The 17,834-nt window shown below is 34.5% G+C and overlaps 1 protein-coding gene across 3 annotated transcripts in view; it reads right to left on the bottom strand.

The window, feature by feature from the left end:
* Positions 1-17,834, bottom strand: part of LOC115218883 (protein hu-li tai shao) — a 169,392-nt gene that overhangs the window by 119,991 nt on the left and 31,567 nt on the right. The window lies entirely within an intron of this gene.

Below are 17,834 nucleotides of genomic sequence, written 5' to 3'. Positions count from 1 at the left end.
AATTACCAGAAAATAAATTTGTCTTTTTATTTCACACACACACACACACACACACACACACACACACACACAGCAATTAAAAGAGGAAATTTAATAATCTAAAGCAGACTTTATAAAAAACAATAATAAAATAAAAGGGTTGGGAGTAAAAACATTTATTTCTTCGCCTTCTCTGCTCTAATTTTCTGAATAACTAAAACAGGAGCAAAATAGGAATGGTATGTTAGCTATCTCTCAAATTACATAGACCAGCCATAGAGTAAGACAACAAACAGTGCCTGCTACAATGTAACATTAATGAAAGAGTTGGGCAAACCCAGGGCACTGCTATATGTCAGAAAAGTGGAAGAGGGGGACAGAATGCTATTAAATATCAAGAGGGTGCTGATGGCAATGGTGGAGGAGTAAAACATTTCTAATGACAGATTGAAACTAGATGTGTCACAATAAGTAGAGAGGGCTGCTTTTAAATTCCACATTTCAAACAAATCTATGAGAAAAAATTTCGAATAGGTCAGTAAATGACCTTACTTCTGTCGGTCACTAATAATGGTCCTAATGGCCGGCTAGTTAGCAACACAAGTACAACTCATTCCAGAAATACTGTACAGTTTTGTTTTATAATTACTTGCAAATAATAATAAAACAGTGCACGCGCACATGTGTATGTGTACACGCCACCTGTCTCTTCTTCCAGAAACAACACCCGATTCCTGATTCTCTCAGATACTTTATTAACCAACCTGAGCTCAAAAGTTATCTTAAACTGGAGTAAAGCAGAAATTCTTTCCACTTCCTTTCTGTTACATATTTTCTTACTACTACTACTACTACAAGTAGTAGTAGCAGTATTCTCTGTTGCAGCAGTTTGTTGCTAACTTATGTAGTTGTTTGTATAAACTGCAGTCCATAGTTTCTCTCAGCATGTATGCTGCAGTCTGCACCATAAAACCTATCAACTGGGAAGTCAATGATACTAAGCAGGGATTCTAAAGAAACATTTAATACTGGTTTATTAATTTTAAAACTATTAAATGACCAACAGAAAATACTTCTGGAAATATTTAGCCATCTTTAATTCATTTAAATACACTTTACTAAATCAAACTCATAACAACATATCCCAGTTGACATGTATTCTCATAGAATGCGTCATTTAGCAAATGTGTTCCCAAATATAAAGAACTGCCTGTGAAAGAAGTCTTCAAGTAAGTACACTAAATGAAATGCACAAGAGTTGACTAAATTTTAGTATCATGTCAAGAGAAACAAATTCTTTCTATAAATGTACAGAAGAAACAAAAAAAAAATAATGTGCTGTAACAGTGTTGCTACATCTATCATTTGTTGGTGATAACCTGCTACTCCTGGTGAATAATAACTTTGCCCCCTTCAGGCAACCACTCTCAAACCTATGGGCCTGTTTGAAGTAGTCATTGCTGGTGTGAGTTTTATGAGGTTGGATTGCAGATCCTACCTCGACCTCTTTTAGTCGCCTTTTACGACATGCAGAGGAAATGTAAGGTCTATTTTTTTGGCTGGTCCACACAGCACTGGAGCACCTTGAAATGAAATGTTTTACCCGGTTTGGGAATCGAACCCACTAGACCATGCGCCTGCACTATATTGATTGATATCCAGTAAATATTTCCTGTACACATATGATCACATTTAGCATGCTGGTGTAAGTTGGAGAGTTTGACAGGAGCTGACCAGGCTCCAGATCTGTTCGGGCATGGATGCCCTTCCCAACACCAACCACTTTACAGAGTGTACTAGGTGATTCTACACAGCACCAGCACAGGTGCATTTACATGGCACTGGTACAGCTTCTTTTTACATAGCACCAGCACCCAAAAGCCTGCAAGATTAGGAACGCTCAGCTGGAGAGGAATGCAAGGACAACCACAATTTTACTTAGTTTGACATGTCTTTTCAAGCACAGCAAACAACCAAGAGTTTTGATCCCCTGTTTGATCCTATCTGCAAGGCCCAAGTTCAAATTCCACTGAAGTCAACTTTACCTTTCATCCTTTCAGGGTCCTAAGTACCAGTCAACCACTTGGGAGAAATGTAATCAACTAGCTTCATACCCTACAATTTCAGGCCTTGTGCCTACAGTAGAAAAGATTACCACTGCAACTACTACTACTACTACATAGAGCAACTTAACATTCTACTCAGAAAATACTTGATATGTAAATCAATTTAGAACCCTATTTATTTCCTTTTCATTTCTTAGCTTTTATTAATGTTTCAAACATTCAGCTTATTATTGCATTTTCCAGTTAATTTCATAATTTGGTGCTAGCATTTACAGCTATGTTCAGTGTAAACCAGAAATCTGGGTGGGGAAATGAGTTAAACCTAAGAGGAGTGGCTCTGAAGAAATAAAATAAAGTTATCAAAATATGAAAGCCAGCCAACTCCCAGTTGTATATCAGTCAACAATAGAAGTAGCTGGGGTTTCTATTACTATAGAGAACAATCAAATGTAAAGAGATTAATAATAATGATAATAACAATAATAAATTAATTCATTTACTGAGAACAAAACATAAAATTACACACATGTGAACTTCCTATAAACCGAGTTGACAGCTTTTCTTAATAGATCCAGAGGAGAAGCTAAAATTCCTCACGGCAACCGACAGTACTTGAAATATGCAACTCTGTAGCACATCTAACTAGGGTGAGCAATTTGAGAATTGTGTTTGTGATAAATATAACACAATGTTACTTACAAGGTACATATTATCACCTGGGTATCTAGGACTATTGAGGTTCTCAATGTAGGCACATACAGTGTGTGTGTGTGTGGTGGAGAGAGAGAGAGAGAGAAAGAGAGAGAGAGAGAGAGAGAGAGGATTTAGTTGTTTGTTCAATTGAATGAGCTAAGTATTCCAGATATATGTACCCTGGTTCAACAGGATACAAAATTTGAATTACTGGTACAGTCTATCCAATGGGCTTCTGCACAGTTTCCTTCTCTCCATTTTCCCTCACAGAGCTTGGATTGACCCATGGCAATAATAAAAAGCACTTGCCCAAGATGCTATGCAGTAGGATCAAAGCAAGGACTTGGTAATAGTGTAACAAACTTCTAAATGCTGTGCCCGTTAAATATCAATAGACAGGTGCATGAGCCTCTAAATGTGCAACAAATACAGCTATTAAAATTAACCAATTTCTTAAAAGGTAAGAAATTCCCTTATCAATAACTTCAACACTCCATCTGTGCTGCACTGTCGAAGTGGACATCCAGTTCAACTCATCACTACCGCTATTTACTATGGTCAAGAATATTTGGCAACTTTGGTCATCCTAAAACAGGTTTAGATACCAAATAATGGGTGTCTCAGTTGTAGGAGTTAAAACAAATTGATATGACTGATGGTTTATAACAAATCCAGACATGACAATAATTGTGCTAACAAAAATACCACAGGATTAAAAATGGATAAACCACAAAGGAAAGAAAGTGCTATGTCCATAGCATGTAACCATTTGCCTGAATCCCTATGGCTGAGTAGGTAATACATTGGTCTACTGACTGATATATTCCCCAAGTTCAAATGACTATAGTACACAAGGCTGAAGAAAGGGAATGATAGCTCACTTTAGCTTCAGTTAGACATCTACTCCATTGTAAAACTGCGGAATTTCATAATTTGACGACATTGGTAAATTTATTGAAATAAAAATTTCATAAATGAAAAACAATAGTTTTACTAAGCTTAACCAGAAAAAGGAAAAAGATGAAAAGACATCTATACAACAAGGACCATGAAATGAGTATTTTTAATAAGATGAATTTGCTTATTTTGTGTGTTATCAACTAAAAGCTAATTACCACTTAACTTTTAAATTGCCGAAAGTTTCTCGTCTAAGTCTTTATTTTCAAGAGGCAAAAACATTTTTGGCAGGTTTTTTAGAAAGGTTCAAAGAAGATTGTTTTGTGAGACATTTTAAAAACTGTTATTAAGACTCTACTGTCAGTAATTAGGTGTAGTTTCCCCACTATTCACACTTAATAGTTGAAGTCACTCCTAGAGCCATACAAGTCAAATATGTTAAGACTAATGTACCTACTAGTCAGGCAATGATGTAGATGATAACACCCTCACCACTAAAGTCCAACCCAGACAAGAATGGGGGAAAAACAAACAAAAAAAAAACAGACATGAAATTTTACACACACACACACACACATGTATACATCTATGTATAAATACATATATATTTGAGTCCTGCATCATATCACTTAAAATTTACCAAACAGCAAAGAGAGAAATGAGTTAATGAAGTACACTCAACACCATCAGATTAGGTAAAGGGCTCCAGAATAGGTGCTCTGAGTATACAGCTGTTCCACATGAACCATGGGTAGCTGTGCATAAATACATATCTTACAAGCTACAGAATGCCAACAACATTGACAAGAATAGCAGCCTCTTCTGGAGCTGTGATAGACATCACATCTCACCTAGGAGGCTATACATTTACTACCGAGGAACAGAAGACAAGCTACTAAAATATCTGATCAACATGATAAGGATGCTTCTAACCCTCCATGTTGTGATACAAAATGTGTGGAAGATATCACACAGATCAGCAGCAGCTGTCCAAAAATGTCTGCCAGAGACAACCTTCTCATAAGACAGAGCCCTGTCACTAAAACTATCTGCTATGCTGTCTTCAAGAAGGACTGTTCTAATAGCCAATACTAAAGGTACAACAGAACCACAATGGATCCAGACATTTTGAAATTAAGACTACTGGTAAAACATTGTCCCATAAAAACAGCAGTCTTGTGTAGGCACAATAAAGTTATCCCTATTCAACTACAATTTCTTTGTAATAATTTACTGAGAGTTAGTACACTATCTTTCAACACTCACAGATCTACTAACCCAACCACCACTAAATTTTAAATGAACGTATTGTCCACTAGCACAACACTGACAAATGTTTCTTAATTCATGACCAAATACAGACTTAATTCTTAAAAGCTTGGGTATTCTGAAGTAATGTCTACCATAACAACTCTTTATAAACTTGGGAAACAAGGAGCCTTTCACAGTTAATAAACCTAGTGTTTATGAGAGATGAATGAAAGTGAGAAAGAAGGACTAAGTCTCATCCTGAAGTAACAGGCTGAATACAGAGAGTAGTAGAGAGAGCAAGGAGAGAATAAATTCATATAGTAAACAAATTAAGGGTTAATTAGGTGTGGAGGAAGGGCTAGAAAGGAATGGTACATTTCTGAGAGGGGTTTAAAAGTAAATGATACGATGTATACTGGTGATATGTCACCTGCCTTAACTCCTTATTTTTCTCACTCTCCCATTATTGTATCATTTGTCCACAACCATATTATGATAGGACTATTTGTGAGGTATTCAGAACTATCTCAGAACAACTGCCACAATATTTCATAACAAGGGACAGCTAAAGTTATACCATTGATGGTCTTAATATTCATGATCACTCTGCCATGATTTGGAGAATGTGAGCTGACCAAATAAACATTGAACATACACCTTAGCAACACTGGTACTCAAAAGATGGTGATGGATGTCAGAAGTGGCAATTATCTATTTAACTCAGATTTTGACTGGTTTAAGGGGGACTCAATACATGGAAGAGAGAACAAGAAACTATGATGGTCCTCTGGAGCACATTTGTCCTCAGCTATGGTCACCACATAGGGTTAAAATAACAGTGGAACTCAAAACAATCCAGCAAAGCTACACTAAGATCTCAAAGCAACAGGTCAGATACTAGGGGAAGGATGAAAATGTTAAGACCCTACTCTCTGGGATGAAGGCAGGAAAGATACGCAGTGATATACATCTGGAAAATCCAAGAAGGATTGGTACCGAACTTTGGCATTGAAAGTTAGACAAACACCAGAATGGGGTGTCACTGCATAGCACCAAAGATCCCAACATTACCATCAAGATACAGGACCTGACACCACAATAGCTTAGATTTCATGGTCCCATTGCTCTTCAATATCCTCTCACAAAGCTTGAGAGACCTGTATGTGACGGATGTAGGTATCTGCAAAACAAAATTGAATCGCCTCTTTTCAAGAGTTCTGGATGAACCAACCTCATGACAAGAAATATGAGGGCTGCAATATCAAACTCCCTCATTCATCAAATGCCACACATCAGAGACAGGCTGAAGTAATGAAATTATAGCAAAACTAATGGCAGCGCCTCAGCATGACCACAGCTCTTAAGCTGAAACAAGAGTATAAACAACACACACACACACGTAAACACATGCAAATACACACACAATATATATCACCTGGTTTTTAACTGAAGAACAACAAATGAGAACTTTTAGAAAAAAACATTTTGTCACCTCAAAGTATCTTTTCTATATTTTTTTCAAATTCTGCAACATAAAAATCATTTTTTTAAGTAGCTCAAATTAATTAGCTTCAATCCAATATAAGCCGGGAATAAATTAACAACACCGGTTAGCTTGTGACTGGTGTAATTCCAACATCTTTAATGAACGCTTGAAAAAATTCTTCCTTCCTCTATATGTTCAATTATTGTAAAAAAATTTTTTTTTTAATTTCAATTCCTACATGCTGAATTAAATTAGGCAAACATTCTATACTAAATAATATTTATAACTATAAACAAATAATCTCTCTCACACACACACACACACAAACAGATATACTGCTTTAAATTAGCAGCAAATACAGATACCGTTATGTTATCAAGAGATGAAATAGAAAACTGAAGTAGATAATATTTAGTTGATAATAGGCTAACAAACAGCTGAAGGGATGTTGGAAAAAAAGGTAGAGCCAGCCTTGAAGCCTGTAAGGACCACAATAGTTTTTTAAGCTGTATTCAGAAGGTCAGCATCAGTTTAAAGCTGATTAAAACACAAGATAGAACAAAATGGTATTTATAAATAGTTCAGCTCAGCTAAACTTATCAGTTCATGACTAAGAGCTGAAAGTAAAAAGGCTACCAACAGGCAGTCTTCATATCAGTTTCAAAACTGCCTGATTCATTACATTTCTCAGAGGCTGCTTGGCAGAGAAGAACATTTAGCTTTGGATTGCAGCTTGTTTCATATTTATCTGAATGCTCTATGCCCGCAATTAATATATAACAGCCTACTACATATTAAAACTTTCACAAGGAACAAATGTAAAAAAAAAAACCTGCCATAATACTTAGCATCTGTGTAAAAATTAGACATAATTACACAAGAAATATTTAGTAATTTTACACTAAAGTCATGCAAGTATCCAAGTTCCCTCCATTACAGTTATTATTCAATGAATGTTAAAGCCTAACAGAGGAGATATTTTGGAAAGGTTGGTAACAAGCAGAAGAAAATGCAAAAATTCCATAACCATTCACTAAGTTTTAGTTTTAATTTAACAAAGTTGTTTCTGTGAATGAATAATGATGGTTGAGAACACAAGTGAAAGAGTAAAATATTTCAGCCAATGAGAAGGCTGTTAGCTGAAGGATTTAGTAAACTAAATGTTCATTGGCTGTTTTAAACATTAGTCATGTTAACAATCATTGAATCACCATCAATAGTTTGAAGAATAGGATATTTGTTTAAGCTAGGAATCTATAACAAGTGAAAAAGAAAAAGGAGAAAAAAAGACAGCGAGAGGGGATACTCATGTAGATAATTTTTAAGCCAGATTATTGGAATAAATTGGTGATATTTTTGAAGTCTCAACATATCCCAATGAGCAGCTATGACTGTAGATAGGTGCAAGAACCAATGCAGTTTTAAATTCTGTCCCACAACGCAGCACCTTAGGCAAAAGTCTTCTATTACAACACTAAATTGACCAATGCCTTTTCGTGTAGATTTGGTGGACAGAAATTGTATGCAACTTATGGTATAGAGATGTGTGTGTGTGTGAGCATGCATTTGTTTCTCCCTGGTTCAGAACCGGTGTTGGTTTGTTTATGCTCCTATTCCTGTTCAGTAAAAAGAGGCCAATAAAATATCAAACAAAGTACTCGGGTCAATTTGAATGATTAAACCCTTCAAGGCAGTGCTCCAGCATGGACACAATCCAATGCCTTAGTAAAAGACCAGAAGAATAACAAAGAAGCAAAAGAACATCAACCAATCTGAGACTGGTGTGATCCTTTGATACAAGATTGTGTCTTTTAAAAAAAGGGTTCATACACAGAATAGGATAAGACAGACATTAAGACTCTCTTCCATAATTTTATAGTTAAGAACATGTTCATATAACTACAACAGCTTGAGATAGAAATAAATGCATGGGTAGTTATTGGACTAAATTCTTCTAAATTCAATTCAAGCAACAGTGGAGCTCATGGTCACAAAAGAGCTTTTTTTTTCTTTAAAGCTAAAGTTATTGGAAATAAAAGGCAGCAGCACATTCACTGATTATATTATAAAAATAATAGCTTTATGAGCAAATGTAATTTCCCAGTTGAAGGATATATATATATCTGGCCCCCGTGCCGGTGGCACGTAAAAAGCACTATCCGTCCGTGGCCGTTTGCCAGCTCCATCTGGCACCTGTGCGGGTGGCACATAAAAAGCACCCACTACACTCATGGAGTGGTTGGCGTTAGGAAGGGCATCCAGCCATAGAAACACTGCCAGATCAGACTAGGCCTGATGCAGCCTTCTGGCTTCACAGATCCCAGTTAAACCGTCCAACCCATGCTAGCATGGAAAGCGGACGCTAAATGATGATGATGATGATATATATATATCCACAAAAAAGATTAACATCTTGAAAAGTGATTAAATGTGGGGTGAAACAAAAGAATCCGGTGTGTTCCATAAAATACGAAATGATACAGAATATGTAAACTAAAAGGGAAAAATCTGTACCAGGTCACAAAATAACTTTTCTCTGGAAACTATTAAATTAAGCAACAAAATAATCTCTTGTCCTCTGAAAGAAAATATGTAAGTTATTTTGAAATAAGGACACCATTGTTGGCAAAAACAAATGAAAAGCCTAAAAATTTGCTACAAGTGAAAAATATCTTGGAGAATGGATTAAAGCTATAAAAATAGTTTGACTCTGAACCCAGAATAATATAACATATGCAAGGGAGAAATCCGTAAAATTCCCTAATTAAATGGTAAAACATTTGATATTGAGCAAAGAATTGTAAGCCACCAACTCTTATATTTAACTTGGTTGTTTCACTGACCAGTTTGAATTTACTGGTACTTAACCAATTTAGAAATACTCAAAATTCATGTAAGTTATTGGTAACCCACTTGGTCACCTCAAAACCTCAGGCGAAAAAATTAAGAATGTCAATAGAAATGGTAAACAGGGAAAAGATCAATGCTAAAGTTCTCAGTTGTTATTCCTTTCCAAATTTTTTTTTAAAGGGAATATTTAGTGAAAATTCCATATTATTGATAACAATAGCTTAAATAGGAATAACTAATAATTTATTTGTTTTTTTTTTTACAGTAATAATAAGGACAAACTTTATAACAGAAAAGGTGCCTTCTGTATGAAGAATATATAGTTAAGTGCAGGCTACAATAATAGTGATATACTGAAATGTTATGATTTCTCTCCCTTGCTCATTTTACAAAAAACAAGCTAATGACTTTTCTCATAGTTATGATGTTTTTATTATTATTAAATTTTTGGCTCAACACCCTAAGATCGCCTGTACATGACAATATGGGAAAATCCAATCTCATTCGACTTTTCACTGAATTCTTCACACAAAACAATATATCACTTGCTTTGAACTCTAAGTAGCTGAGGAGGTTTGATAACACTGAAATAAGTCTGATGTAGTCACCAGAGCTACCAAACATTCATACTGCTCTCTGCATAATTCATGCTAATGATATCTTTTCTCACAAAGGATTGAACTTCAACTGATCATGCCAGTTCACCACATCAAGTATGACAAGTTGTACTGAACAGTTTATGTGTTATGTATTTTATGGCAAAAGTTTTTTTAGCCAAAATGCTTTTTTCTCTATCTTGATACTAGATTACAACATTCACACAGAGAACAATCAAAACCTCTATAAAAAGAAAAAACTTATTTCCAGTCTCCACTGGTTCAATAAAAAACAAACAATAAGGTTTGAATAGTGAAATAAAATTTACAAAGCCACAAAATATGTCTCTGCCACTAACAGGAAAAGGCATTCATGTCATTTATTTACTGACAAATAGTACTAGGGAATTTCTCAAAATACCAGCAAAGACAAACCTTTACACATTAAACAAAGAACACAATTTAAAAAGGTTTCTTTGTATATAACTCAAAGATATAAAACTAAACACTACCAAATGACTATTCTGGATTTAATAAGAAGAAAAAAATTAGGAAATAAACACAAATTTTTCAGAAAACAAAAGTTGCAAACATTTTAATGCAATTGACTAAGATATTCAATTAGAACATAAATTAATATAGCACTAATTTAGTCTCCTAATCAAAGATAATGAAAAGAAATACTAAATACAGAGCATTATACACTAAAATGATTTAAAGAAAAATACAATGTTTGGATGAACAAGGAAAATCTTAAAGAGAAAAGATTAGCAAGATGATAAGCTAAATTAATCCTTTACTGTTTAGACTGAGCTTGTTTATCCTTTATTTTGGATTATTTTCAGCAGAGTTAAGTATCACCAAACTAGTGGAAAGAGTAATAATTTCATTTAATTACAATCTGAAACTAAATTATGTTTTTGATTATATATTTTCAATATGTTATAAAAAAAAAAAAAAAGACAAACAAACACCATTGCAAACAGTAAATGTCCAATGTACAACCCTATTTCTCTCCACAAACACATTGCTGCTGCCACTACCAGCCCCAACCAATAGATTTTAAAAAGATAAAAATTTACATTTTATGGAATTCAGAGATGAAGAGATAAATATTCATTCACACACACCCACACCCAGAGTGAAGTTATGATACCACATTGGTATGTAAAATGCACCATCCAAATGTGGAAGACACCAGTGCTGCCTGACTGGCTCTTGTGCTGGTGACATGTAAAAAGCACCCACTACACTCTCAAGAGTGGTTGGCGTTAGGAAAGGGCATCCAGCTGTAGAAACCTTACCAGATCAGACTGGAGCCTGGTGCAGCCTACTGGCTTACCAGTCCTCAGTCAAACCATCCAACCCATGTCAGCATGGAAAACAGACATTAAAATGATGATGATGATGATGTCTCTGGACTGAGATGCCTGGCGTCTTGCTGTACTCAAGAAGACCTATGATCCACAGCAGAAGTGAAGAGGCCACTCAACCTGGTGAAGAGGATTGGCTTGCAAGAGTCCTGTGCCAGTGCTACATAAGAAGCACTCCTGTTGGTGCCAGGTGGAGGGAATTCCAGAGAGTGAATGTCCCAAGGTGAAGGATGGGATATACTGAGAAGGGGAGGGGGATGCTTGGAACATTGTGAATGATGGGGAGGAGGAGGAAAGATAAGTTAGGTTTTAGAGTCCCTGAGTGAAGATGGTGTGGAAACGGTCAGCTCTTAGGAACAGAGGTTATTGGGGGTGGCTTCAAAAATAGAGAAACTAGAAGCAGTAGCATACTTATCTGCAAGAAAGAGTGGAACTGTGGAGTGGCTCTCTGGCAATCCATCTGAGTAGTCCATTGAACCACTCATTATATTTAAGTTCATACCAGCTTCTTTTAATTTAAATTCATTGCCAAATTGTATTGCCCTTCACTCAACAGCAACAGTACACAAAAGTTCCCATGGGTGACCACACCTCAACTCCTTTAGGATTCACTTAATGACTATCATCCATTGCTTAAACAGGTCATATACAATAGTCATCCCATTAGCAATTCTCTGCTACTATCATTATAATTGAGCCATATACTCATTTGTTAATTAGTTATGTGCTGTGTGTAAGTATGTAGATTATTTTAATTATTCTAACTCTGTAACAATTTCAACATTTATTCAAACTTCTTCACCAATTCTATAATAATTACAAAATTAAATTCACTTCATGCAACTTCAGTTACTTCATTGAAGCCACAATTCTATTAATAGAACAGATATATTTTTTTAATAATGTAAATTTCTAACCTGAATTTAACATATGCAATGCATTTCCCAAATTTGTTATTTGGAGCAAAAATTTTAGTATTGGTGGCTCCCTTAATATTAATCAATAAAATAAGCACAGCTTATAATGCAAGACTCATGATCCTTAATGAATCTCTCACATTAAAAAGTAGCCCTTAACAGGAACTTTCCCAGGTTTGCAGCAGAAAATGTCTGAGAGAAGAGATTACCAGATATGCCACCCACCCAAGTAATTTCATAAACAACAAATCCTTTTCTTTTAGACACAAGACAATCTGAAGAAGTATAGAAGCTGAAAGATCTATTGGCCAATTAGAAATTCAAAGAAATGACGGGTAACATAAGACAGGAGTGGGAGTTTCTATGAAACAATCTGCTGCAAGTTGAAGAATAGATGATGGATGGACTTGGGACTTGTAATTCTTTTCCCTTTTTCGTATTTCTTACAAATACCTTTATTCAAAATTACCTTTAGATTATTCATAACTATCTTAGCTAATCACTTTTACTGAGAAAAAAATATTCAGGGAATTACTTTTTGATCTTAATCTTATACGTACTTATAGCATGAGATGTAAAGTTTAAGATAATTATTTTCTCCAGTTAATTAACAAATGTAGATAAGACAAGTCACTAGTAAAACATTTCAACAATTTCTTCATTTTTCAATCTCCCTATTTACTTTCCTCCAATAATTTGATGGTATATCTGATCAAAGACTATTCCCACTTTGCAACTGAAATTATTAAGAGATTTTAATCTTTAGCATAAAATGCCTGGCTCTAATAGTCTCAGAGACCACTTTACAAAAGTAACAACTGTTGACCGTTCCAATCAGTATTTTATAGAAATTTTTCTTAAAAACTTGTTTTTCTCTTCATTCTTGCTTAATTGGAACAATCATGAAGAGACTGTTTTGCATCCATTTTTGATGCCTCTGAGAAACAACTGATTTTCTGTGTGGCAACCATAGCCAGAAAGAAAACCAGCCATGTTCAACATTAAAGAAGAGAACTTAATGAATCACCTTTATTCGGCAGAGGAGTAACCTGTTATGTGGTTCTACAGTCTACATTTCACTCATATACTCCTATTAAGAAAAAGACCAATATGCACACACACACTCAGAGCATCACAAAATTAAATAACTGGAATTCGTTACTTTTTTCAAAATTCTCTCAATTGTAACAGCCACTAAAGTCCTAATTTAATAGAATGTTTTTTATATATACATACACACACTGCTTACCATTTAAAAATTAAAATGGAAATTTCAATAAATTAAATCAAAACTACACACATATGCCAATTAGATATTGAAATTGTTGACAATAGAAAAAAATCACAATAATCAATATTTTTATTTTATACATACACATATTTAGTCAACAAATTGACCCCAGAACTTATTCTTTGTAAGCCTAGTACTTATTCTATCAGTCTATTTTGCCGAACCACTAAGTTATGGGCACATAAACACACCAACATCGGTTGTCAAGTGATGGTGGGAGTACAAACATACACACACACACAATATATATATACATACATACATGACAGGCTTCTTTCAGTTTCCATCTACCAAATCCACTCACAAGGCTTTGGTCAACCTGAGGCTATAGAAGACACTTGCCTAAGGTGCCACACAGTGGGACTGAACCCGGAACCGTGTAGTTGGGAAGCAAGCTTCTTATCAAACAGCCACATTTGCATCTATATTTATATATATATATATATATATATATAAAATCATTTAATATCCATGATGGCAGGAGTCAGATGGTTTGACAGGTCCAGCAAGCTGCAAGGCCATGTTCAGTTCCAATGTCAGCTTTGGCATGCTTTCCACAGCTGGATGCCCTTCCTAATGCCAACCAGTTTACAGAGTGTACTGAGTAAATTTTTGTTTTTTTATGCTACCAGCACAAGTGAGTTGCCATGTAAACTTGCAAGACAGAAAAAGAACAAGAAATAAAAAAAGTTAATGTCTATACTACTAAGAGGGGAAGATGGAGGCCGATGTCTTTATGCCAAGTGTTGAAAGGCCAAAGTACAATAGAAAGAGAAGCACAGAGGTCTTGCTGTTGAGAAGGTACATGGCTGAAGGGGATAAAAGAAAGGTGGTGATGAGGTATATAATCCGTAGACACTAAACTGAGAGAATCAAATTATTTAAAACAGAAACCTTCAACTAAATGCTAATATCAATGTCAAACTGGTAACTGATTCTACTGAGAAATTCAAACATGAAAAAACAAAAAAATAAAAGACATTTTAAACAGGTTTATTTTGTAAAGTCGAACATAGACACTAATAAACAAGTTGTCAATATGTTACAATGCAGGGTGTAAATCATGTGAACGGTTATGATTTACTAGCTCACAAAAGTAAACTACCAATACTAATGAGATGGTGCTACCCAATAAAAAAAATGGGTATGGAAAAGAATCAGAGTGACAAACAATATCTTAAAATATTCCATTACAGCCTTTTGTATTCTGAATTCAAATCCTTTGTCTTTCATTTTTCTGGATCAATAAAATATTGAAACTGACTTAGCCAATGCCCTTCCCCTCAATTTGTGAGCAGATGTCAATGCAAATATTCAAACATGCCATACTTATATATGAACTGGCTGAATAATGAGGTACTGCTCTACTTAGTCATGAGTCTTAACTTCATGTATGCCATAGAAATATCAATGTTTGTGAGGAACTAAATTCTACGTGCTACAATTCACTTTTATGTGAAAATTTCCGTCAAAGTAGTTACCAGTAATAGATTAGTGTCCAGAAAGAGATTAATCTCTCATTATCCAAGAACTGAGACAACAAAATAATTGCTTTACGAGTCCCACTAACTCAACAAGACTTATCTATTTGTATTATGGGTATAAGACTGTAAGCTTCTGCATGTAGCAAGTCCTACATAAATAGTGTAGCAATACATCCTCAAAACAAACAAAAGGTAAAAAAGAATTTAATTCATTGAGCTAAAAACAAAAATATCGGTAAAATTACTAACAAGACTGAGTGACTTATTTCCTCTCTCACCCGAGTGAGAGAGGAGGTTAAGTGTGGATTCTCGAAATATTATTCAACAAGACAAAGCCAAAAGACAAACATAAAACAAGGGAAATTTCTTTTCACAACAAAAGTAATTTATTATTAAAACATTTGCACAAAGAAATAAAAACAATGCATTAATGAAAACACTACAATGAAATACTGCCTCGGTTTCTCATATACAATGAAGTTGTTTTTTTTCTCTCTACTGCCCATAAAATTTTAGATATTAAATCCCTCAGTGGGAAAATAATTACTGAAATGGTATATTTGACCAATGGAATTACTGAGAATTTCTGGTAAATGTATGAACTTGCAGCAAAACAATGTCAGAAATTCTTATAATTTCCAATAGTCATCAAAACCTTATTGCGGCTGCAACCAAAATGCTTAGCCAACAACTGGAACTTGAAGAATGGTTTAATATCTCTGGATGATGAGTAACCAGAAGTACTAAATAAAGTTCATGAACCCATTTCATTTGACTCTCTACTACTAGTAGTTGTCGTCTTTTTAGTACTGGAAGAGGGTGCAGATTTAGCTGAATGAAAAAGAAGTCCAGAAAACTTATCCTTGTAGACAACAAAAGAAATTTCTCTATGTGCAAAAAGAGCAAATTACAATGTACCTCAATTATCTGATTGAGATGGGTGGGGAGTACCATTTTGTTTGGATAACTGATTGGGTAAGAGATCTGATTGTAAACACAGGAAGCCATAATTACAAAACCTTGAATTTTTGTTTGATAATGTTTGGAGAAGCAAGTTTTGACTGTAGATATGAAGTGTAAATTAGTTAGACAGGGGCAAAGGGTGGGGGAACATTGCTGTGGTTGATGTTATTTTGTCCCAAATCAGATAAGATTGAATATACAACCGATGAAACACCTACAAATGTTTAGTTTCGAATCCCATTTTATGATTGTAATTAGATAATTTGGTTGCTATTTCAAGGACATGTTTGTTTTTTTAATACACGGGGGGGGGGGAATTTGCAGAGGTTGAAGATCAGTTGAGTCCAACCAATGAATGTGAAATATTAACCCTCACAAAAGGCAGAGTAAAAGTTAACCAAATGGTTTGGCATTAAAAATAGACATGTGGAGCAAATGAATGAGGAGTGAAAAAAGTGTTGTGTTGACAGTGGAAACTGCCTGTGGGAAGAGGAATTGTCAAGAAGACACCGCAAGGAGAATAGATTGCAAAAGGCTTGATCTAGTGCATAAAATGGCTGATATGATTGTGTAAAGCAAATTTATCTACTTCATGCTGTTATCTTGGGAAAAAATAGCTATTTAAAAAAAACTATGCCAAATGAATTATAAAAATATTTTGGGGGGAATTCTTTAAGAAAATGATTTCTTGCTGATATCTGATAAACTTGTGGGAGTTTATCAGATAAACTCTTTGGCTTTACATTACAAAATTTTCTTACAAAATTAATAGAACCGACTTTTTTTTAATGATGTAAATTTCTAACCTGAATTTAACATATGCAATGCATTTCCCAAATTTGTTATTTGGAGCAAAAATTTTAGTATTGGTGGCTCCCTTAATATTAATCAATAAAATAAACAGCTTATAATGCAAGACTCATGATCCTTAATGAATCTCTCATTCTAAATTACTTTCATTTTATCTCACCTGAATACATTTTTTTAAAGAATAATGTTACACTTCTACAACTTTTTCTAAGTCTTAACTTTCTTCATTGCAAATTTCCTGAATTACAGTAATTAGCCAATCAAATCTACTGAAAGGCACAAAGTCTTAAATTTTACTTTTCAATTAGATTGGGAGTTTTTTGGGGTTTTTTTCATGTCACATTTCTTCAAACAGGAAAGCATGTAGAGATACGCATAGTGATACAGTCATACACATAGTGACCAACACACAGTCACAACACATACAGTTACATATAACCACGTACACACACTGTCCAACCACCACCACCACCACAACTGTTTTTAATCTGCTTCAACTTGGTGGAACTCCAATGGTGAAACTCCAATCCAATTTAAATCGAATGGTGAAACTCCAATCCAATTTAAATCTACAAAATAAGGTAACAGGTAGCTTTTTTTGCTTTTTGAAAATTCATAGACTATAGCATGACATTCATTGTTACCGTTACAACTATAAAATCAAATTGGCGGTTTTCAATGCATGACATGTTATTCTGACCCATATACATCTCTTTTCAATCAGTCACAATAAAAAACATACAGGGAACATTAAAAACATAATCCTTTATGAAATATTTCAGTAATCTTTTATATTCTTAATCCAACATAACCTCAGCAACTTTGAAAACGGAGATTATTTCTCATAATTATAAATATGCAGGAGTATTTTTCTTGTATATTTACATATATTGCCGTTAGGTTGGTTTACAAAAGGACTTCGATTAACAAACTATAAATCATTAGAGTCAACAAGAATTTTTTAAAAATAAATTTTGAAAAGAAATTTAAGAAAAGATATTTGCCGGTGTGGAGAAATATGAGAGGGAGAGATAAGTGAACAAATAGAAATTTCATTGTGTTCTTCAAGTCTCTGTTATCTAAAACCGAATCAATTTTTTAAATGACTGCATTAAAATGGGATTAGTTCTAAGATATTAGGAACAGGTGAAACCATTTAGAATTGGTGTAAAGTATAT

The sequence above is a fragment of the Octopus sinensis genome, linkage group LG14 (assembly GCF_006345805.1).
Source record: "Octopus sinensis linkage group LG14, ASM634580v1, whole genome shotgun sequence".
Taxonomy (NCBI): Eukaryota; Metazoa; Mollusca; class Cephalopoda; order Octopoda; family Octopodidae; genus Octopus; species Octopus sinensis.
Note: the sequence above shows the minus strand (reverse complement) of the source record. Positions and strands in the feature narration are given on the sequence as shown.